General features: G+C 42.5%; 1 protein-coding gene across 8 annotated transcripts in view; it reads right to left on the bottom strand.

The window, feature by feature from the left end:
• The window catches only part of SPATA5 (spermatogenesis associated 5), a 266,668-nt gene that overhangs the window by 61,213 nt on the left and 180,882 nt on the right, over positions 1–24,573 (bottom strand). The gene's annotated exons all lie outside the window — the stretch shown is intronic.

The following is a 24,573-nucleotide window of genomic DNA, read 5'->3' as shown; positions in this document are numbered from 1 at the left end:
GGGTCCCCAGATGTTACTGGACTTCAACTCCCATAATTCCCAACCAAGGGGCAGGGGATTATGGGAGCTGAAGTCCAATAACGTCTGGAGACCCAACCTTGAGAACCCCTGCTCTACACTACAATGTTAAGTCAGTTTCCAGGGGGCTTATGCTGGTGAGGAATAACTGCAACATGGGTTCCTCCCGCATGGTCCTGACCTTCTCATATTACCAGTAATGCAACAGTGCTGCAACAATTCTCACAATGTTTAGAAACCATGTGTGCTGGGTTCAATAGACTCTGTAGTCTATTGAACCCAGTACAGAGTTCAATAGACTCTGTAGTCCATTGACAAAGCAAAGGCAATGGAGTTCATTTTGCAACAAACCCCTTCAGGCATGGAATTACCCCTCATGGCAACTGCACAACAATAAACACACTTGCTTGCCTGAATCCCTAATTCAAAGTGTAGATAATAAAATGAAAAACGACCTTTTAATTTGCTGATAAATGTTGTCATCTTGTTAACAAAACAGTTTGCATGCAAATTATGAATTTTAAATACATTTTCAGCTGGATGTGTTTAAGGCATAGCACATAGCCCAAATTGTTTCTTATGTTATAGTTCTCCCTTGGGCAGTGTAGTTTGAGTTCCAGTTGACTAGAGATATTGCACGGTTGTCCTGGGCTCTCAGCCAATAAGACTTTTCCCAGCCTGATCATGTCAGTGAAAGTCATGCTGAAAAATAGTAGGAAGAAGCTTTCCTTCCTGCACAGCATTGATCAAGTTAACACCCTTCCTAGAGTTTCTTTAAAAAGACCGTTGTGAGTACTCTGGGGTGGAAAAATGTATCTTGCATGCTAAGAGATGTCCTGTTATTTTTAAAATAAAAGCACGGATATTCTCAGCTAAGGAAACTATATAGCAAGTACAGTGTAGCCGCCCATAGGATCATCAGAGTGCTTCCTTAAAGTTTCAGCAAGCTAGGAGACATAACTGCTAGTTCATTGTTCAGTCAAGACACATTTGTATCAGGATGCTGCTTAGGAATTTTGGCTAAGGACCAAAGTCTCTTTACGTGCACGCAACTAGCATGCACATTTCTTTCCCCAGCATCCATTTCCAAAAGGGGGTAACTTGTTGGAAAACACAGAGTGCCATGGTTACTTCTGGGCAAAGCCCCTCCATGCACATGGAATCCATCAGGTGGCCCTTAGGATCTGAACCTTTGTGTTTTTACAACCAAGCCAAGAGAAAATTAAATACTCCTGATGATAATGCAGAAAACTGTTTGCATCACATGCAAAAAGAATGGAATAAATAGCATTTCTTCTACACCAGGATACTAAGTAATCCTGATTAATTACAAGAACAGCTAAAGACAACATCTACTATCTCCTTTCCCAAAATATTTTTCCTTTCCTTTTCTTTAAGATTGTGAAGACAACTCTTAGGTGAGTTTTTTGTTTGTTTATTGCATAAAATAGATAAGACATCATGCTATTTCAAGCAGCAGTTCTTCTCCCCCCCCCCGCAATTATTATTACTCACTCTTTAAAGCAGGCCCATAAATAGCAAGCTCCATAGGGGCCTTCCACCTCTCTGGTGCAACTGCCATCTTCCTGGCCCAGGGTGAACTGCCAGAATATTCTGAGCGCAACCAGTCCTTTTGGAAATGCTATACAGTGAGCTCGCTCCTCAGGGCCAGCACCAGGCTTTGGTGGGGTCCCAGGCAAAGTCCTTTGCAGGACCCCCCAATGGGACCTACCCCCCTGGTGCCAAGTCCAGCAAGCCAGGCAGCAGCAGAAGCACCTTGCTTTTCAGTGCTGCCACAAGCTAAAATGCTGTACAATGAGCCACTACTGCTATTGCTACAGCCCAGAAAGAGGTATGCACAGAAAACCAGATTTACCAGTTTGGCTCAAATCCGACCCAGATTTGAGCCAGCCTGGCTTGGTTTTGGCCTGGTCGAGCTGGACCCGGTTCAAGTTCAAACCAAGCTGGCTCAACACTATACTGGTAAAGAGGAATCCAATGAGGATTCCTCTTTACCAGTACAGGGTGGCTTTCCTAATTATAGAGGGGACAGGAGGGGAGTAAATTTGTACTTACAGGTAAGAGCCATGGCTGCATGGTCATGCAAATGGCCTCTGTGCATGCGCAGAGATCAGTAAAATGTCACCCATGCGTGCTCAGAGGCCAGAACCCAGCCACCGAAGGCCTGGGCTACTCAGGGGGAGGCTGGAAGGGGTAGAGGTGAGAGAGTCACTGCCTCCACCCCCCACCAACAGCCACGGTAAGTACAAATTTACTCCCCTCCCCCTTCTATACTTTGGAAAGCCCCTTGCCTGTAGTGGTAAAGGGGAATCCTCACTGGGTTCCACTTTATCAGTATAGCTCCAAGCCGGCTTGGTTTGAACTTGGACCGGCCAAGTCTGGACTGGTTCAACCCCGAGCCCAGCTCAAACCAAGCCTGCTCGCACACCCCTACCCAGAAAAGTAGTTTCCTGTTGGGCTAAGCTTACCAAGCAGCAGTACCAACAGGGTGGTAGCTCTAGTGCCATCTGATATACCTCAGAGGATGGGGCACCTGGGAATTCTACACTGGTGCCACCCACTGTGGCTCTGCTATCCACTAAGCTTCCTCCCATTGGGCTATGCTTACAGGATAGCAGCCCGGTACCTGGTAATTCTTTGGCACTGCCGTGGGTGGCAGCACCATTTCAGAATTTGCAGATGCCACGAGTCCCTAACATACAACAGCAGGGTGGGTTTAATGGAAGGATGAATGATAGCAAGGAAGAGTGACAGCTGGCGAGAGAGATGGAATGTTGGGCAGAGCGGAGTTAGTGACAGGTTGGAGTGACAGTTGAAGGATAACGGTTCACTGGAAGAGGGTGTTGTGGAAGAAAGCTGTTAGAAGAATAGTGCTGTTTATAAGAAAAGGGCTTAGAAACATTATTTTCTTTATTAACTTGACTGGCATTTCCTGATGTCATGTATCTTACTTAAATCAACCCTTTTCTTTTCTTTTTTTTTAAACAGTGAGGTGCTCTGGTCTGGGTATATTTTGAGTATAGTAAGTCCAATCCCACATTCTTGCCTTGACAGTGCTCAGGCCGATATATTCTATGAGCATCCTACTGGTCTCGAATGCAGTAAGGTGGTGGCAGATATTTAATTTGGAGGCAAATGTTTGTTTGTTTGTTTGTTTGACTTGCTAGTTGACCTCTGGGGCTAGAGCAGGCCTGCTCAACCTAGCCCCGCCCCCTGTCAGCTTTTTGGACTATAACTCCCATAATCCCCAGCCACAATGGCCATCACCATCATCATCATCATCATCATCATCATTATTTTATTTATTTTTACATTTATATCCTGCTCTTCCTCCAAGGAGCCCAGAGCGGTGTACTATATACTTGAGTTTCTCCTCACAACAGCCCTGTGAAGTAGGTTGGGTTGAGAGAGAAGTGACTGGCCCAGAGTCAGCCAGCTAGTATCATGGCTGAATGGGGATTTGAACTCAGGTCTCCCCGGTCCTAGTCCAGCACTCTAACCACTACACCACGTTGGCTCATGCCAGGAATTATGGGAGCTGTAGGCCAACTTCTGCAGGAGGGCCAAAGTTGGGCAGCCCTGGGCTAGAGCCTCGATTGGGACATCAGGTATGTCAGTGGAGCACCTGGGAATTCTAAAAGGGTACTGCCAGTGATGGCAGAATGTCTGCTACTGCCCACTGCCATCTAGTGAGCTTGCCAAGGCCTAATGGTATGGCTTACCAGACAGCTGTTAACAGCAGGGGAAGCTTCTTCAGCAGCAGAGCACTAGCCACACAACAGAGTGACTCACTATGTTGTTATCTCCTCCTGCCCTCCTCATTTGCTAATGGGGTTTCTCCAGAGCCTCCAATATCATCACAAAGGTCTCTGGAGGAAGTCCAGTCGTGGATGTGAGGGGAGAAGGCTGCAGGATGGGAGAAGGTTGTGTTAATATTTACCCTATAAGTTAATTCCCGAGAAGGATAGTTTAACTATGAACTGCTTTTTATAAAAATGCTTTTTATAAAAGTAGCTGTCATTACTGTTCAACTACATGAAACATCATTTAATTAGTACAGGCCATGTGTCAGAATGCAGCACCCTCAGGCAGCTGAGCTGCTGGGGCCCACGGCTGCTGCCTGACCTGGGATCTCCTTTCCCCCTTTTTCTTTTTTAAGTGAAAATATGACTTTCTCTTCTTCCTTCCTAAACGGGAGCTTCTCCATAGGTCCTGTGATAATGTAGGCACTAGGGATGTGCCTGAAATGTTTTGGCTCTTCATTAGAGAGGCGCTGAAACTATTCAGGTTGCCGCAGCCTAAACATTTCAGTGGGGTGGGGGAGGTAGCTTTAAGGAGCAGGTCCTTACTTGCTCTTCCACCGCCCCACCACCATTCTGGTCACGGTGCTGTGCTGCTCAAAAGGCTGAGCGCGGCTGCTTCCCTGTTCCCAGCAGCCTGCATACTCTACCTGCTCGTCACACTTAGCACAGTGTTTTTCGGGAGAGACAACCCCGCTTTTCTGTGATTGGAAACCCTCTTTTCTGTGAACCGTGCTCTTCACACTTAACACAGTGTTCTCTTGCCTATTTCCGTGATCGGGAGACTGGAGTGCTCCCATTTCCATGATTGGGAGGCTGAGGCACTCTAGTCTCTTGAGTATGGAAACAGGCACACAAATGCTGCACCAAGTGTAAAGGGCGCAGGTTGGGAGAGTGAATTCTGACCCACTTTTAGCCCTGTAAGCAAGCTTGGTGGCATTCTCTATGAATGTCTGAACAGGGCTAGAATATTTGGAGAATGTGACCAAGAGAGAATGCTGGAAACTGACTTATGGAGAAAGAAACACATATAAAATTATTTTAAAGAATCAGGCTGTACAACATTTCTGTAATGTTGTCTTGCTCAAGAGCTAAAGCACTGTGCAAGCTGACAAGAAAGGACTTGATGTGTTTGACAGCAGGTGTTCAGGAAAGAATCTGCAATATCAAGTGGCAGTACTTTGTCAGGAACAGCCAACAAGGCAGAAACATTTTACATGGCTATTACCCAAAAAGTATTAATAAAAAGGAAAAGAAACAGTTGGCTTGATCTTCCAGCAAGATTTGACAGCTCAGAAAGAAAGGATATATTTATTTGAAAGGAGCCTAAAGAGAGTAAATGACATGGGACCAATATAAACAGATATGAGCAGCTCTTCTTAGAACACATAAATCAAAAGGCTTTACTTGATTAATTATAATTATATCTTGCAACACAAAACAGATAAATTAGGTTATCATACTGGCGCAATAGCACCAGTACAGTTAAGCTGTAAGGTGTTTTCAACATTCCACCATTATAAGCCCTGAACATTCTATTGCTTATAAAATCAAAACCATTTGTTCGGTCTGCCGGGTCATCAGCACACATTCACTAGGTTTCATGAGATACCTCTCCTGCAAATTTGGTGAAGATCCATTGGGAAATGGCTTAGAGAGAGCAGTTTAAAGTTTTTCTCTTCTGAACAGGGGTTTAAAGGGTTGGTGACATTATTATTATTTTTTGGATTGAGGAATTGCTATTTAAATGATTTTATAGTCCATTTGTAGTGCAGTAGCAAGTTTGAGGTTGCAGTGCCCACAGTGCTGCTCACAATAAACATGGCGGCTGACTTGCTGCCCCGACCCTACTGCTGCACTACTGCCCACCGCTCTGTTCTGCTGATTCGCTGCCCCAACCCCACTGCCCACTCCCGCCTGCTGCCTTCGGTGCCAGCAAGCCAGTGTTCCCTGCTGGCTGCCTCGCCCCCGGGGCTCAGAAGGCCCCCGCACATGCACGGAGGCCATCTGAGCCCTAGGGGTGGGGCAGCTGGCAGGAAACATTTCCACCAACCACTCATTCATTCATTCAATTTCTATACCGCCCTTCCAAAAATGGCTTCCAATAAATGGCTCACTCCATTCGGGCACTCACCGCAAGCCTGTGTGCCTGTGCACCTTTGTGTGTACCTGTGCACGCACCTGTGTCTGTGTGTATGAATGGCTATGTCACTTGAATCAGTTTAAGGGACAATGAGCAGAATGGTAAAGAAATTCTAATGGAATTCATTCACTGCTGTGTGTCTTCTCTTTGAATAACTTGCTCTTATATTCCTGGTTTACAAGTGAAGGTTAGAAGAGCTGAGCTAGGTTCAGTCTTGGTTTCCCCCAAACAATAACTCCCATGCATTCTGTGGAACTACAGGCTGAGTAATTGGACAAAGCACATTTTGCCATTCACATGTGTATTGTGAATTTTGTGCAAGACAAGCTAAAATGATTCTGACTAAATCAGTACATCTTAATAGCATGCTTCAATCACAATCAAGTAGAATCCAACAACTGGCACACATGGTGAAATAATAGGTACTATATTCCATGGATATTATCAGAGGGTAAGCTCTGGTAACCACAGGCACATTTAAGGATTCCCATACGCACAGCTCCATACTGTATATGGCAATTGTTTTCTCTGCAGGTACACCTAATGGTGCAGCAGGGAAGTAACTTGCCTAGGGAGCAAGAGGTTGCCGGTTTGAATCCCCGCTGGTATGTTTCCCAAACTATGGAAAACACCTATATTCGGCAGCAGCAATATAGGAAGATGCTGAAAGGCATCATCTCATGCCTTTCAGTAAACATAAAGCATGAGCAACAGACACATGTACTTAAACATGAGGCCTGGATGTGTTAATTCTAAGAGCACAAAAACATTAACAGATGAGAGTACATAATGCAGTCTTGACATTTTACAGATGCAGAAACCTAATTGTGGTACCAATTTAAACAGCTGGCGTGACCACAGCATTTCTAGTCTTCTTTGCTCTCATCAGCTGGAGTACAGTTCCTTAGCTTACTATTCAATAAGAAGCCTTTGTGTATGTCATCTTCCATTGTCCTAACAGTCTCTGAGATTCCTTGGGATTCACACCTAACATGGGGCATAACTTTCAGTGTTCAGACGCATTCAAAGAATGTGAGCCGTCTGCACCCTGGGTTCACCAAGGACTGCTCAGTTGTCGCCTCCTCTACCACCTCCTCCTTCTTCCCCTGTCCCCGTTACTGCCACCGCCACCTCCTCAGTCTTGCCCCTGCCGCCAGCTTTTACAGGGAATAAACAGTCCACCAGTATGTGAATCAAAAGATGGTCAGAAATGGTGGTGAGCGTGCACACGCCCTGATGCCACATCAGGATGCATGCACATCTGCCACCATTTCTGGCCGGCTTTTGAATCGTATGCTGGGCGTGCTGGTGGAAGTTTGTTTACGTTTCATAAAAGCCAGCAGCAAGGGCAGGACTGAGGAGAGGTGGAGGTGGTAAAGTGTTTTCTGGACACTGCAGTGGGTGTGTGGGTGTGGAGGCAACAGCGCCCCCCCCCAATAAAATGTAAACAAATTTCACAGTGCAAAAAAAAAAAGGTATTTGGGAGAGGCATGTTCAGTTATTGTTATGCCACTGATCTAACACATTTCATCACTTTGTATCAGGAAGCCATCTTAATACTTTCTCATTGTTTGTACCATAGCTTGCCCAGTTTCACTATGTCATCTTTGTTTTCATCTTGCCCAATACCGTACGCAAGATTAAAAAACAAGGTATTATGTATACACAAGCTACCCAGATGGAGGCAACCATTTTCTCTCTAAGAACTTCATCCCAGAAACATCTATCTTTCCTCTTTTTCTTCTTTCACTTTCTTTGGCTAGCCAAAAATACCCCAGAGACTGTCTTCTCCCTGTTGTGCTGCATCACCTTTGAGATCAATCAAGAATGAGATCATTAAGAAAGGCCAGGAAATTTAGGACCAACAAAAGGAAGTACTTTTTCACACAGCACATAATTAATCTATGGAATTCTTAGACAAATTCATGGAGGACATGTCTATCAATGGCTACTAGTTTGGTGGCTCTAACCTCAGAGGCAAGATGCCTCTCAATATCAGATGCAGGAGATCAATAGCAAGAGAAAGGGCATGCCCTCTCCTCTTGACTGTGGGCTTCTCAGAGACATCTGGTGGGCTACTGTGTGAAACAGAATGCTGGACTAGATAGACCTTGGCCTGACCCAGCAGGGCTGTTGTTCTGTTCTTAATGGCTTCAACTGTACCATGTGGGTGACACAGCATGCAAGGAGGTATTCTCAGTGATTGCCCTAGCTCCCCTGGATTTGCCCAAGCCTAAGCACTTTCTAAAAACAGTGTAAGACTTCTTTCAAGATTGGTTTTAAGAAAGGGTTTAAGAAATTTTTATCATTTTTAAAGTAATTGTGCATTTCATTACATTTCTAGAGGCTGTGTTTTTAAAACATTTGTTATGTGCCACAATCTTCAGGGATGGTGCAGGACTGAAATCAAAACAAGCCCTTTCTTCTTTTGCAAGTCCCCATTCACAAACAGAAAAGGAAAACAGTACAGGAGATACAGTAATGAACAAGTATGATATATGGGCTCCCAGGAAGGGAGCACCACAAACTGAAATTTTTGTTAATTTAAATTGGATTTAAAAAAACCCAAAGTATACTAACTTGTCATTTTAAAAAAGTACCTGGTTTAAACTGAAATCTGATTTCAATACATTCTGAAACTCAAGTTCAGAAAGTTCTGAGCAGGTTGAATAGGGACTAAGCAAAGAGCCTTTAATATGGATTAGAAAGATCTATAAGTTTTGCTAGTAGGCTCTAGTGTTAAACAGGGGAAGGAGTTTGGATTAGGGTAGGAGTTCTCAACCTTAAGTCCCTAGACTACAACTAGGGACTACAACTTCCATCAAACCCAGCCACAATGTCCAGAGGATGGTGGTAGTTGTAGCCAGTCTGGGGAAACAACGCTGGAAACCCCTGGGGTAGAATAAGAAGCAGTAGAAATGCATTGTCAAAGCCTCCCTAAGAACCTTTCTATAGGCCTCTCACTTTGGTAGCCTCCATCTGTGAAATCAGTCTAGTCCCTGCCCCTAACCAAATGCTAAGACTGGATGAAGAAGCTAGCTATGAGACCATGTTTTTAGGTGCCAGTTTTGAAGATCTAAGTGCCTGGAAACTCCAGCACCTGGGATTTTTCCAGCTCTACATGCCCCATTTGTACTTCAGAATAGCTCAAATTCAGCTACTCTGAAAGCTGCAAGAAATACTACTAAAGTGGCTCTTATAGTGGTAATGATTTTCTGCCTGACTATATGTACCTGCTTATGTTCCACAGTGAGATTAACAGTGGAAAGGAATCTTTATTCCTAGCTCTCTACTGCAATTGCTGGCCAGACAACAATTTGTCCCTGACTTCAAGTAAAATGATTTTCAGTAAAGTTAAAATTTACTGAAAGAAGAGGGGAGGGAGAGAATCCAACAATAGCTAACAAACGTGCCATACTTTACGTAAGTGAATCCTCTGCTCTCCTAGCAAAGAAGTGCTAAACCTCAGGAATGTGTGTTTAAAAAAACACACACCAAAACTTCTGAGGTGGGGGTTTAAAAGAACCCCTTTAGAAAAGATAACAATTATATGTAATGAAACCTGGAACCAGAATCTTCTGGCAATTAATCACCCAGGAGCCGTTACAATCCTGCAGGCAATTCTGACAGATTCCGAGTGCTTTACAGGAATAACCAGGGATAAGATATGCCTGGGCTGGCTTCTGACAGGGACTGCTCATATATAAAGTTCTCAGATTTTAATAAGGGGGGGGGGGAAGCACAGACACTTAACGTGCACACACGTGTGTTTGTGTGTGAGAGATTAGGCATTAAAACTGTCATCTAACATGCAGAACAATTGTAGAATTTATACTGGCTAAGATTTTTTTTAAGGTCTTTTCCTCCTCTCAGCAAAATAGAGCTCTCCATCACTTAACAGAGATACTTCCTGTTTTCAAGCAGTTGGGAAGGCATGACTTCCAACCCAAATACTTGGCTTGGCAAGCTCTTGCTGTGTTGATAGATGCTTTTATAACCAACTCATTCCACCTGAAGTTTCAGTACAAAAGCAGAGTCCATTTCCCCCCTCCTCATTCTGAGGGAGGGAAAAAGGAGAGGGAGAATAAAGGAAGGAACATTTTACAACCACACTGTAATAGAGACTATCTTAACTTCAAAAGTATGCCTCTTATGAGCAAAGAATTAATAAAGCAGACTCTAGCCCAAATAGTAAAAGTCCACAAATAAGCTATAACAAGAATATACATTTGTTTTAATGCACAGTCTATAGTTATGAGTGAACCATGCTTGGCCTTAATTTAAATTACCACAACATGTGAATTTCCTGATAGAAACAGTCTCACGTTCCGATAATACCAAGTATACTGACCCTGAATGCATTGGAAGAAGAGTGTGGGCACACCCCTCCCCCCACTACACCTGCTACACTATCCTGCTCATCTAAACCACCCATAACCACATAAATTAAATACTGTGTAGTTTTTAATTTGTGCATTTTGGGGCAGTTTGAATGAACCTCCATTCATTCCATTCAGGTGGCAGTGGAATGGTGCAGCAAGTGGCAGGCCGGGGGGAGGTGTGTGTGCCCATGCTGCTCTGCCCTACACACAGGGGCGTAACTACCATTAGGAAAGGGGAGGCGGCTGCCTGGGGGCCCCCACTCCTCAAGGGCCCCCCCAGAGGCAAGTCACATGTGAAGTGAGTGTGTGTGTATCAGCGAGGGGCCAAGTTTAAAATTTTGTCTCTGGGCCCACTCCAGCTTCGTTACACCCCTGCCTACACATGCCAGGTATACGTATTATCTGAACTGGCCCAATGCTTCTCTGATTAATAAAACTTTCCCTTTTCACAATCCTTTTCCTAATTCAATGCCTGCATCTCTCCATTCTACCCAGTCTGAGTCAATGGATTTCGTGCCAGCAGAGCACTTTCAGGATGAGGCACAAAATCTCGTTAACAATCTCCAACTATATACACATACAGGGGACTAATTCATGTCTATTTCTTTAATATTATTATTATTAATTATTATTATTACATTTATATCCCACTCTTCTTCCAAGGAGCCCAGAGCGGTGTACTACATACTTGAGTTTCTCTTTCACAACAACCCTGTGAAGTAGGTTAGGCTGAGAGAGAAGTGACTGGCCCAGAGTCACCCAGCTAGTTTCATGGCTGAATGGGGATTTGAACTCGGGTCTCCCAGGTCCCAGTCCAGCACTCCAACCACTACACCACGCTGGCTCTCAATAGATATAGGACACATAGAAATAGAAATCTCAATAGAAATAGGACACATTATGTATAGCCTCCCTTGTTCTACTTCTCCCACAACAAATGAAGGTATGATTCTTGTTGTTCTGTGCAAAGAAAGGAATGTAAGTATGGCTTCAGAATGTGAAAAGGAGGAGGAGGGAATACCCAAGCAGCTTCCAGAGCATAGCAGGCTATTGCGGGCAGTGTGGGGGACTGTACTTTAGGGCATAAAAGATATAAACAATTACAAAAGCAGCATGAGGACAAGCCTAGGGCTCTTACCAGGGAGTCATACGGGAGGAAGGAACATCAATTAAGTTGCTTTTTACCATTTGTCCAACTAATACTTTGACCAAGAGACAATCCTGAGTCTGACAATCCCAGAACACCCGTCAAGGTTGGACCCACAGGAGTGTGACCTTCCAGAACAGTTCTTCCACTCTTCTTCAATGGGGCAACTTGATTGTGTCCTAACTGGGAGCTTCCATCTAAAGTGTAACCATGCTCAAGTTCAAGCAAGGAAAGTGCAAGAGCCCCCTATGCTTTGGCACAGACCCTCAAGTCAAACCACTTCTGTGTTCATTGCCCAGATTAAATCCCAAATATGTACTTACAAAAAGGAAAGGCCACCTGTGGCTCCCCCCCCCCCGCCCCCCGGTTCCACATCTATGATGTTCCACTGGATTTCACATTTCTAGATTACTTAAGTGAACTTTTCCAAGACTACAGCGCTACTATTGTACTTCATTTCCCCTAGCCATGCAGGAATTGTAGGGTGAGAGAACATTTAAGTTACTCCTAGTGCTGATGGGATAAAGAGCCAAATAGTTCAGTCATTCAGATGTTTCCCAGCCATGTGGGAGCTGCTCATGGATAAATGTCTCCCACACGGCTGGGACTATGACTAAAGGGCACCACAGTTCTTTTGGGAAGTGGAAACAGGAAATGCTTGTATTTGTCAGGAACAGCAGTGTGGGAAATAAATAACTTTTCAGACTTCAGCTATAGTTCACTCCTCAGTGACCTGCCTGGAAAGTACTAACAACACATCCTGTATGTCTTCCAGTGTTTGCTAGGATACTAACACTGTATTACCATAATTAAGTTCATCTTTCCCTAGCCAAGTTAACTCATATATAACCTGGAGTGTTTGCCTTTCTGTGGCCAACTGTGAATAGTGCAGCTGCAGTCAGGGCGAGCAGATCTTTTAGTACCCAAGGAATTGTTTGTCAAGGTCAAATGTGAGGGTCAGCAACCAATAGGGACAAACCTGGGCCCACAACTGCCAACAAAAAATCAAAGAGGAGTGTGGAAAGATTGGTGGTGGAAGAAATGGAACATGGGGTTGCTTTTAGTTTTAGATCTTTTAGTACCCAAGGAATTGTTTGTCAAGGTCAAATGTGGGGGTCAGCAACCAATAGGGACAAACCTGGGCCCACAACTGCCAACAAAAAATCAAAGAGGAGTGTGGAAAGATTGGTGGTGGAAGAAATGGAACATGGGGTTGCTTGGTGTGGGGTTTTGTCTGCCATTCTCCACACAGCTCCTAGGCAAAGCCTGATGGTGTCTAAAAGTCTGTGCCTATAAAGAGACCTCTTTACCAGTTTCCTGAAATGCTTTTGGGTCAGAAGGAAGGTGGAATTTTTTAAAAGCCCTTTTTATCATCAATACCAATAATGCCATTCAAAGTACTTTATGTGAAAAGCAAAACAAATAAAAAACAAAAACAAAACAGTTTCTCCAGCTAGAATTCTTAAATTAAAACTTATTAAATTAAAAAAATTAAATTCAGTCCACAAAGTACAGTTTCTGTTCATTAGAACAGTCTCAGTATTCCCATTTAAGATTTTGAGAGGCCTGAGGACAGAATGTTCATTTGAGTCCCTCCCACTTTCTTCTCTCTGGCGGACATACCGCGCAACATTATACACACAGTGGAATATAACATTTGTGCAGTAGAGCAAGCACAAAAATTGTGTGACAGTGGCCATTATATATAATGGCCATACTGTTGTGAAACTCCATTTGTGCAATATTTGCACCTGCACAGCAGCACAAATGTTATACTGTAGTGCATAATGTTGCACAGTTACATTTTAACTGATTAGAGTTACCTCCTTGAATGAAAAGGATCAATCCAAACACTGAAACCACACTTTGGATGGGGCTGCATGTGGGCCCCAGGGCAATCGCCTCCTGTTTCTGATGGACAAACATGATGAGTGAACTGGGCAATCAGGAACATTAGCGCCTCCCTTGCTCCTTAAAGAACCCCCACCCCACCCTCTGAACTGGCTCAAACTCCGGTCCACAGAACCAGTTTGGAGCTCCTAGAATGGAGTGCCAAACGGTTCCATACACATCCCTAATAGCCATGATCATCCTGTTCATACCTGGCTTGTCCACAGTAGTGTGTGTTTAGGGATAATAAAGACAACTTGCATGGCAAAAACATGCATTATATTTTGTGAATGAAATGTAAGATTTCTTCATATATGTACTTCAGGTACCAACATTTTTGTTAAAGAACAACTGGGTTTTGTACAGGCAGGAAGATGTTTCTATTTCTGGAAGAACTTGACCTAATTAAGAAGTATATATTTACTCAGAGCATCTATTATATAGTTTACAAACCACAAATGTTAACAAATCCACTTTCAAGTTTCAGTTTTTCACGATTCAGTTTTTCAAAGAGAAAGGGGAAGGGAATTTATTAACTCCCACACAAGCAACTAAGACTAGCACAGTGCTGCAAGGATTTCCCTCAGAGCAGTCACACATCTGTAGAAACAAAACTTCTTTTAATTCATGTATCTGCTCTAAGTACAACTGTGTGTAATTCTGCCTAAACAACACAAGAATTTCACAATTCAACTTGTTCCATAATTTTTGCAAGATTTACTATCTTACTAGACAGCAACAGGACTCTCCAGGAGCTGAGAGATTCCCAAGGCAAACACGTTGGAAGAAATGTTCAAACTTTTAAGTTTCGTTCCCCTTTCTCCCTGCACACAGGACCTACTTTTCAAAAAACTTCATCAACTCCCTCTGCACAATGCAAGTCTGTCACCTGTCACACAGAACTACGTATTTTATTTTATAGGTGGAAGTCTGATGAAATCAATTCAGTCATATGCTAAAGCCAAGGGAACTATGGAAGGTCTACTCAAGCTACAGCTGTGCATAATTATGGAGCTCTGCAGTACAAATAAATCTTGACTTTGCTTATTGCCCATTACACTTGTGTTAACCAAAGGAGAAAATTAGACTGAAGTAACAGAGCTCCACAGCAGGACCACAACCATAGAGTCCACTTGTTTTCTAAATTACTCAGTCCAAGTTGCTGCAAAAGCAATGGCAAATTTCTTCTTCCCCAGTCCAAATAAAAACAACCAAAGGGAAAGTGTGCAAGCTCTATGTGAAATAATAGCATACGGCAAGTAATTATTCACAGCACTCTCCTAGCACACACTTGCTCACTAACACCGCTTGTTTCATCTGCAGCTGTGGAATTCCATTTTCCTATTTTTTGCCTAAAGAGAACTCTTCCCTCCACTTCATAAGCCATAAATCTGTTGAAAAACACCACTTGGGAACAATCTGCATTCCAGACAAAAGGGAAAGAGGTATGGTTGGAAAAGGAGGGATTGGCTAGCATATTTACAGCTCATGGTGTATGCTTGCTTACTGAATCCTTAATGGAGACTACAAAAGCGAAGTACAAATGAAAAGTAACACCCCACAATTCCAAATGCATTCCAAGTATGTATCCAAATCTTTTAACTTGCATAATGAATCTGAGGCATGAGAAAGCACAGAGGACATTTAGAGTGCAACTTAGAACCATTAAAACCACTGAGTTTTGAAATTGCCTTCAACAGGATGTGGCTTGCGCTCAACTTGTAATAAAAATCATTGTTGTTATATTAGGCACTTTGTAACTTGCATCCACAAAGACCATAGCGCTTCCAAAACTATCAGCGAAACCTTCTCTAAACAGCTGCACTTTTATGTAAACAGAGATGTAAGATGGCTCAGGATGTGATCCCATGCAGCAGATAATGGAAGCCAGTTCTACCCAAATCAACAGGACTTCATAAAAGATGACCTTGATCCAGCAAGCAAGCGAGTCACATGATATGAAAAAGATTCTACCAGGCATTTTGCTGATAGCTGCTAACAAAGGGATCCAACTGAGTTTCTGCTTCTTAGTTCTCAGGCAAACAAGTTTAGGATCAGTGTAGTAGTAATGAAGTACTGAAGAATTCATTCTACCCTGGCTTGAAGCCCAATGTGGCTGACATGAAAATTAATGTATTTGATTTGTGCCTCACTTTTTTATTTATTTAAAAAAAAACACCTTGGTAAAGTCTGGGTAAGAACAGGCTTTTTATAAAGGTTCTAAAAATAACTAGGTTTCTTTTATTAAGATTTGAATCAATACACACACTGATCACTGTGTTTAGGATAATTATCCAGTTGCGTTTGTTTCAGTTGTATAACTTGATCTGACAAGGTGGCAATAAAAATGTTAACAGTTATATATAATAAAGAGCTGCACTGTGTAATAAAGCACCCATAATAAAGAACTACGAAATGGTCTTGAGCAGATTTTCATATCATTTATCCTATTTTTTGTTTTGATTCCAATATTGTCTGGCTATTAAATATATGCAAGAATAGCTTTCTTCTATTTCCTAACTTTTAAATTATGATAAAAGATTTAGATTTATTTATTTTTAAAGGAAGGGTTGGCGTGACTAATTTCCGGAATTGTTTTCTCAAGTCATACAGTTTTATTTCAGTAAATTTCAATAAAGCAGTTTTAATAGGTAATAAATATAGCAAAAGCATTTAATCTCCAAACATGAATTTAAACAGTACCTGTGGGCCCATACAGCCTGAACATGAAGGAACTTAAAAGCAAACCCACAGGAATTATTCTTAAATAATGGCATGATTATCAAAGAGAATGAGTCTGTGTCAAGTCATTTTATATTAATTGCAAGTTGTTGGATGGAAGGTAAAACAGATGCAATTTATTTTGCAGTGCTTCCAAAATAGTTTTCATCTTCCGATGCCAAGTAAGCGGACTTAAAGCATGGCACGTGACTATACAATTACATAGGCTCTTTACAGGTGCCAAATATGTTGCATCACACCTATACAGAAATCCCTAAAGGCTCCTGTTTTGAAGGAATGAACTAGTGTGATAAGTAGGAGAGATGAGAGCGTGCAGAGAGAGACACCACAAGTGGCATAAGCCATGGGCCTTGCTGGGTTCTTATCCCTGGGCAAAGCCAGGCTTGCGACTGTATATGTGAGAGAAATGGAGAGGAGTCGGGCTGTGTGGAGGTGGTGGGTACATAGGCAGGCAGCAAAGTTGGCTGCAGCTGAGACTCTGTGAGTGAGATGTGAGTGAGACTTTCTGTGCATGCACACAGAGAGGGAAGGGAGGGCCCATGCTGTGGGATGGGATTGGAAAGGGTAGATTTTAAAAAGAACATCTAATGGAGAGGGACTGTGTGTGCACGCATGTATGTGTACACACGCACACACGCGCATGCATGCACACACACACACACACACACTTTGGTGGTCTGAAGGATGGAGTGGGAGGGCGTGAGGTGGGTTGGAGTGGGATGGGAAAGCTGGCTAAAAGGAATGCATGGATAAAGAATGCTAGTGTATGTGTTTGCATAGACTGATTTTGGCAGTTTAGTCCAAATTCGAACCAAATTAGGACCAAACCACAGGTCTGTGAACTGGTTTGGTTGAATCTACCAGCTGGGCTAATCAGTTCGATTGAACCAGCTTGAACTGGGTTGGCAGTTCAATGGCTGGTGAGGGTGGTGCCCGGGGGGGTGGGGGGTGGGAGCAGCAACAAGAGGCACCTTTAAAAGTAATTTAGTAGGTCCTTACCAGTGGTACCAACACACTGGGCAGCTTCTAGGTGTAGCGGTGCGTCCCCCACACGGTGGCAATGATCCAGCACTCACCTGGCCTGCTAGTTAGAGAGAGCTGTGATCTCATCTGAACTTGGGCTTCTTGCCACCCTATGCGCTCTCCACCAGCAGTATGAAAATCACATGCTTTATAGGCATGCACATGATCATCCTAAATAGCATCACATCACAGAATCACAAGTAATAAATTGTGGCTAAGGATGATGGGAGTTGTAGTTCAACAACAGCTGGAGTGCCAAGGTTGCCTATCCTGTTCTAAGTGGATGCTATCATTCTTCTACATAGCTAGTACCGTCAGTAGCTATGCAGAAGGAGGAATTTTTAGCAGATGTGTAGTTGGCTTCCCTTCTTCTACCCGCCCACCATATTTGGGATCTGCTTTATTTTACATCGTTCTTTACAAACTTTTTAAAAAGGCACTGAGCCACATTTTGTTTGTTGTGCTCCCAAAAGTCAAACGTTGAGTTAAAATATAAGATGACAAAATAAAGTACTGTGTTCACTATATAATTCCAGTGCCGATTATTGAAATATATATCTTCTCACTCCACAATGTAGTTCCTTGGTACAGATAAGCTAGTTATGGAGGCTAGCTTACTGAACAACTGTGAGGTACTCTGCTACTTGCAATTGGATGAAGGGCTGGTGGTAAACCTAAGGTTACGAAGCAGGGGCCTTGAAAACTTATCACCTAGACTGCAGAGCGAGCAAACAGCTCTCCTGGTCATTGGTTTCTCCACACTGGTGAGCTATATTTATTCTCAAATAATCCTATTTTTAGCAAAGCATGCACATATTATACCAATTAACATATGCAGATTTTATGCCGTGGAGACCTTTTGGGGACCTTTTTGGCAAATAATGCCAACTATTTCCACTTTTTAAGTGTCTGATTTCCACTCTTTTCACCGTATGTATCTGACAACCCTAGCTAAGACTGGGAGAGACCTCAAAGAGGGTGCTCAGGTGAAAAAGTGCTTGCATGAGAAGCTACAGAGACACAAGTCATGAGTTGAGGGAGGATCTTGTATTCCCAGAGGTGCTCTTACCCCTGGACTTCAGGGCCGAAGTCCAGGGCCTCTACATCTCCTGGGCACCCCCAAATCCTTTTTAGTCTGTCCTGGGTGGTGTGGTTTGTGCCCTCAAGCACTTACGTGTTAAAAAATGATGCTTAACTTGCAGTGGAGGGGCCTCCAAAGGCCTTTAGGTCCAGGCTCCAAGATTACCTAGGTGCACCTCTGAGTATTCCTCACCCACATGCTCTTCCAACTGTTCCAGTACCATTTTTAAACTGACTAAATTGCTGCCATCATTTCTAGTTTCGCTTTAGTGTCTAAAGCAGGGGCTCAAGTATTTCACCTACAGTGAGGTTCATGTGCTTGAGATGAACCCTGGAGGGTCTCAAAGTCAGCACGGTGAGATACCAGTTCCTGCTCTGGATGCCACAGATATCTTTATAATATTCAAGTTGGTCACTTAAAATCACAGGAATGAGACACCAATAGCATGCAAAGAAAAGAAACTAAAAAAAATGGGTTACCACTTCATGCAAATACAGACAGAAAACTATTTCCCTCACAACAAATTTCTTCACTCACAGCATGGTGCTTTAATGATAAGCGAGAACATGGGAAGGAGCACCTACAGAAAAAGAAAATAGTGTTGCATCAAGGATGTATGTGTTTACACCATCACTGCACAGCACTAATTTCCTCACATATATGGGATCTGTACAGTCCAGGGTATCTCACAAGTGCCAGGTGGATGGCAAGGGCAACAGTTCTATATAACTGTGCATGAGTTCTAACTGGCTTGCAGCTCCTGGACTGACTGCATGCAAAATTTGTACAAAACCCCACATAGACCCACCCGATGAAAGCAGCTTCCCTAAGGAAGCAGTTTTGGCTTACTATTAACATTTTTCTTAGGAGATCTCTCTCTCTCTCTCTCTCTCACACACACACACACACCCCTACCTTGATGTCAACAGGTTTTTTTTGCGGGGGGCTAATGTGTAATTTCTTTTCCAACTGATCGAATGCTTACTGAATTCTTCAAATAAAGTAAAACATGCCTGCTTGCAAGTGAATCTACCGAATGATTAATAAATGCCTTCAGAGCAAGAAAGGTAAAACCTGTCCTAAACAAACAAAAATGGGAAGTTCATCTGGAAGATAAATTGACAGAACAATACATATTCTTTTCTATTTCTTTTATAAGCACCTTGTTAATCCCTCAAGGCAACATGCCCAGCCTCTCTTATTGTCTGAACATGTTACCCTAAATACTTCAATATCTTCCACACATAACACTATGGGTTATCCTTGGCTAGTCTAATGCAGCTTTAGGAGCAAGGACTGGGAAGCTAGCCAAACACTTAAGGCTGAATCCCTAGCACATTAAAACTGTTCCCACTGCTGCTTATAAACAGCATTTTTAGATATGAAAAACTTTAAAATATCTGTGTGGATCTAACTACATGAAATAGTTTCCCCTCCAGAATAAGTGAGCCTGCACAGCTTCCTGGACTGGAAATTGAGTGCAGCATAGGCTATACAAACGAAATCCCGATGGCATTTGGCCAACGTGAATGCAGATACTTTCTCCTCTAATTTGGAGGGAGCTGGAGGATGTTGAGGACAGAAGGAGGGAGTAAAGTTCAGGAAGAAGATAGATCCTTCTTGATACAAAAGAAAAGAAGTAATCTGATTTGATGTTGTATAGCTCCAAAGGCATGTGCCCAAGTTTAAAGGGGGTGGGTGGGAACTACTATACATTGTTTTTGGCTCTAACAGAATTTCTCCTTTGAGAAAACCAGAGAACAAGGGTGGGGGGAGACATTCCTTAAAAGATAACTCAGGGTGAACCAAATTTCCTATATTTAGTCAAGTCCGGTGATAACACTTTCTGAATTAAGGCCTATGTGAATTTTTGAATTTCTACTCCACTGCACCTTTTACTTATTTTTACATTCCTCGCTCTTCTTCTGAGGAATTCAGAGCAGTGTACTTGGTTATGTATATCCTCACAACAACGCTGTGAGGTAGGTTAGGTCCTAGTCACCCAGTGAGTTCATGTCTTAGCGGAGATTTGAATTCGGGTCTCCCCAGTCCTAGTCCATCCCTCTAACCACTACACCATGTTGTAATGTGTTATGGAATGCAAAATACAGATTCAATAAGTGCATGTACACAATAATAAATTCATGAAATTCTAGTGCATTCCAGACACCACAGTTTTCTACAAGCACTGATTACACCTGTATTACATATTTAAGAGCACTGTCTCCTTAAGGCACTTTACAAAACTTCACAAAGAAATCTAATCCAATGGAACCCATGCAGTCAACACACAAAGCTTGAAGCTCTACATTCATTTCCATAAGTAAACTTAACCCCTCTTTTGTATTTAAACCTTATTTTGATGCACTGGGATTAACACAGTTCAGTACTTTTTGTTGGTAACTTTGGAAGAATGTCAACGTTCAGCTACCTTTGCATAAGCATAAACACTGAAACGTTAAGTGAGGAGAAGAGGTAGTGGGTGTGGATTAATGGGGTGAGTCATATGAACACCCCAAGCAAAAAAGTGTTGAGCCTTTGATGAGGTATGTGAAAAATTAGCCACATAGTAAGATAGTTCTCTGTGGCCAATATCCTAAGAGGCAGAAAGGATGCAAACACACTTTTTAAAAAAAACATTATGCTACTAATGGAAACCTCTAATAGTAAATATTATGCTCCCTTATGTGTTTTCAAAGAACCTGGCAACATTCAGCTAGTTGATTGGTATAACAATCTGTGAGTTAATGGAGTGAAAACTGCAATTCTATGCACACTTACCTGAGAGCAACTCCTACTAAAATCAGTGGGACTTACTTGCAAGTAAACATGCATAGGGTTGCACTTAAAAATATCTACATTACCATCAAACAGAGACCACAATAACTATATATTGTTAAAACTGAACATTTTCTTCAACTTGCCCTTCCCTACCATCTCGGTCCTTTTTACGTTTTCTCAAATACTGTAAACTTTCAACAAACTGTATGGAAACATTTATCTTCCACAGAATGAAGAATCAGAATCAGTGTGTCTCATATCAGTGTGTCCACAGAATACAAACAACAGCGAATGGACATGCTGATATCATTCACTGAAGAATAACTCCAAATTTTACTTAATGGACAATGGTTTGTTGTGGCAGCACAGCGAAAAATGAAATTTTATTACTGTTACATTTTCCATTAATTACTACCACCAAAAAAGAGAGGGATATGAACCAGTGTAGTTTAGCAGTCAAAGTGGTAGAACAGGACTGGAGAGACCAGAGATCAAATTCTCACTCGGCCATGAATTTCACTGGGTGACTTTGGGCCAGTCACTCTTTCAGCTTGACACCTCGCACAGGGTTGGTGAAAGGACAAAAGTGGGATGGGGAAAACATGATCATGTATACTGTTGTAGCTCCTAAGAGAAAGGGTGGGACAAAATGTAATGTGTTTAAAAACAACAACACACCAACTATTAATGAATTGACAACATAAGTTTGTCAAGCTCTACATATACATGGAGGAACTAGACCCAACAAATGCACATTATTTCATGGGTGTTATCAATAAGCTGATGACATCCTAATCTATGACTCCATATTGACCTCATCAGGAAATGGCATAACTTCCCTAAATGCCTGCCTGGAGGCAGTAATGGGCTGGATGAGGGATAACAAACTGAAGTTATCTAAATAGGACAGAGGTATTAACTGTCGGGGATCAGGACAGTTAACTGTTGGAGGTTGGGAGTCTTTTGCAATGCCCTAGGTAGGATGGGCGTAGGCTAGTGTTTCTTATTTTAATTATGTCACAGTTAAACAATAATAGAACAGTATCAGGATGATGTAAAAGCACACACCACAAAAGAAACAGAAATTCTAATGCAAACTCTTACTAAACCGCTTTCTTCTGCCCTAAACTTCTGAAGCCACTAGTCTTGGCTTCCTTTTTCCTTGAACTCACCAAACTCCGATTGAGAATCAAGCCCCTGCAGTTCTATCTTCCAAGAGCTGCAGTCATCCCTCTGCAGCCAACCTCCATGGCCACATGTCCTTCTCCATACCTCCCACCTAGCTTCTTCTCCAACAAAGAACTCTTTTCTTCCTGGCAAGAGCTCTCTAGGTCCCACCCACCAGGTGTGTTGATTGGCTGAGCCCTGGAGTTCACTAACCTGTCCATCAAGACAATGGTTCACTTCTGGTTAACTCTTTAGAGGAAGGGAAGGCTGATCACTACAACTCAACATGGGGTTGTCTTTGTACGTAGTCCGGAAACTACAATTGGTACAGAACACAGCAGCTAGGGTGGTCTCTAGGATAATGATACAGAATACAGAAATACAGATGGGACTGTATAACACCAATGTGAAAAGAACTGCACTGGCTGCTGATATGTTTCTGAGCAAAATACAACATGCTGGATGTTACCTATAAAGTCCTTAACATCTTGGTCCAGGGTACTTAGTTTCAACTAACAAAGGGTACAAAGTTTGTTCCTTTGTCATGAACCCTATCACCTACAAAAATAATCTGGAGAGGTTCGGTTATGGTTGCCACCAGCTTGTTTGTTGGCAACTTGTGACTGGGCCAGGCCTTCCCAGTGGCTGCCCCAGGGCTTTGGAATATGCTTCCTGTCAAAATAAGAGCATCTCCATCTGTTTTTGCTTTTAGGATACCCCTAAAAACACACCTGTTTTCTCAGGCTTTTAAATGGAATTAATTTTGAACTTTTTAAAAAAAATCCCATGAAATTGTTTCAACTGGTTTTATTCTGTGAAATGGCTTTAATTGTTTTTACATTTGTTGTAAGGTTTATATTTGTTGTATTTTAAATTGTGTACACAGCCTATAGATACACATAGCAGGTTGTAGATAGTTCCCATGAACTTCAAGATATTCTGAAGATATCTGCATACCAGTTGACTTCTTGTACAAGGGCCTAGGGAATCAGAATCTAGAGTAGGTTTGTTAACTTCACATAGCAACAAGCCTATCCTGAGTACTATGATGCATACAACACACATACGATTTTATATACATGGATCATTACAAGATTAAAAAGCCCCAAACTAATTAACACCAGAGCATGATTTAAGCTCCAAAGAAAAACATCAAAAGGAATTACAACACTGTTTGATGCTTCTTTTTTGGCAACATGCCTCCCCCAATTTCACAGAAGAAAAACAAATGTTTCTAGTTACACATATATACTTTCACTTTATTGGCTCAGCAAGGCCAACCCCTACTATAGCTATAACAAGCCCTAGTTGGTACTTTGCATTGAATATTTCTACCTTAAAAAAAAAACCAAAAACCTTTTACATTTGTAGCTGTGAAAATCCACCCTTATGATGAATCCTGATTAAATCTATAGGTTTCCAAGGAATGAACAGACAGATGTACAGGATATACTTTAAACAGTTTGCATTTTGCTTTTTATGTGAACTGAATTTCTCATCTTCATCTGTACAGAAATGAGAGATGAACCTGGCTCTTCCATGTACTTGCAAAGAGCTGTACATAACATCTGGGAACTGGTAAGAACATTTCCTCTTCGTGAAATCCTTCATTCAGTAAACATAGGAAAGTAAAATAGATCTGCATCTGATACCAGTGTGCCTGCTGGCCATTCACTCCAGCAACTGCGCATTTGGCTTGCATGACAAAGGGATAGTGCCCACATATACTATAACAAAGCATAATATGGAACAGAGCATAGCGAACAGGGATAGCAAACAGGACATTGGAGTTTTGCAGGAGTTCAGTGGGAAGTGTGTGGGTGAGCCTGGAACAAGCCCCTGTTATCACAAGGAGCCCAGTGGAGAAGAGATGGTAAGTACAAATCCCTCCCTCATATTCTTGAGAAAGGCTGTTTGGACAGTTAGACCATTACAGCTGAGACCTATCCTTCTAATAAACTATCTCTAAATACTGTAAACAGCCAACAAAACCAGTATGAAGGTAGAAAGCCAGCAGGAAAGGGGGAACTTCCAAGTGTATTGCACAGAGTGTCGCATGTATGACTATTTGCTCCATGGGCAAAAGTCATGGGTGTATGCTCAGTAGAAGGAGCTCCTGGCTCTCAGGGAACAAGTTCATTCCCTCGAGACCAAGGTGGCGTATCTGGAGAAGCTCAGAGAGACATGCGGATGAGACCTTCAGGGACGTGGTAGAGGCATCCCACTCCAGGGCTGATAGCTCCTCTGCTGTCAGAAAGAATGAAGGTCTCGGGGAGGGAGGACATCAGTCTGAGGAAGAGGGAAATGCTCCTTTAGAAGGCACCCCTTCCACGAATGATGAGCCCAAATCCTCTCGCACAGGGGATACTCCTCTGGGT

This window comes from Hemicordylus capensis, chromosome 5, assembly GCF_027244095.1.
Source record: "Hemicordylus capensis ecotype Gifberg chromosome 5, rHemCap1.1.pri, whole genome shotgun sequence".
In the NCBI taxonomy this organism is placed as follows: Eukaryota; Metazoa; Chordata; class Lepidosauria; order Squamata; family Cordylidae; genus Hemicordylus; species Hemicordylus capensis.
This window is presented reverse-complemented; position numbering and strand designations above follow the sequence as displayed.